Below are 682 nucleotides of genomic sequence, written 5' to 3'. Positions count from 1 at the left end.
CAATAATATCCAAACAAACATCCCGGCAAGGGAACAATGATAATAATAACATGTGAGGCACAATAAACCACAACGGAGTCATAACAATTTGTAACACAAGACTCACAGGCATGCTTGACACCGACGTATAGATACTCGTCACCATGCTTATACGTCGTACTCTACAATTAACACGTAGCAAATAGACACAACTCCTAATCCCTCAAGCTAAGGTTAGACCAAACACTTACCTCGATGCCACGAACACAATTCACGATTCAATTATAGCTTTACCCCTTGATTCCACCATCAATTCGCTCGTATCTAGTCACAAGTTACTTATTTACATAAATAAACGCTAAATGAATCAACCCCAATGCATGAAAATGAGTTTTCCAAAGTTTTACCCAAAAAGTCAAAAATCGTCCCCGGGCCCACATGGTCGAAACCCGAGGTTCGAACCAAAACCCGATCACCCATTCTTCCACGAACTCAAATATATAATTTATTTTGAAATCGGACCTCAAATTGAGGTCCAAATCCCCAATTATTGAAAAACCTAGGTTCTACCCAAAACACCCAATTTTCCCCATAAAAATCATTGATTTGAAGGTGAAATCATGTTAAAAGATGTTAAGAATTGAAGGAAGTTAGTTAAAAACGACTTACAATTGATTTGGAGAAGAAGAAATCCTTGAAAAAT

Source organism: Nicotiana attenuata, unplaced genomic scaffold, assembly GCF_001879085.1.
Source record: "Nicotiana attenuata strain UT unplaced genomic scaffold, NIATTr2, whole genome shotgun sequence".
Classification (NCBI taxonomy): Eukaryota; Viridiplantae; Streptophyta; class Magnoliopsida; order Solanales; family Solanaceae; genus Nicotiana; species Nicotiana attenuata.
Note: the sequence above shows the minus strand (reverse complement) of the source record.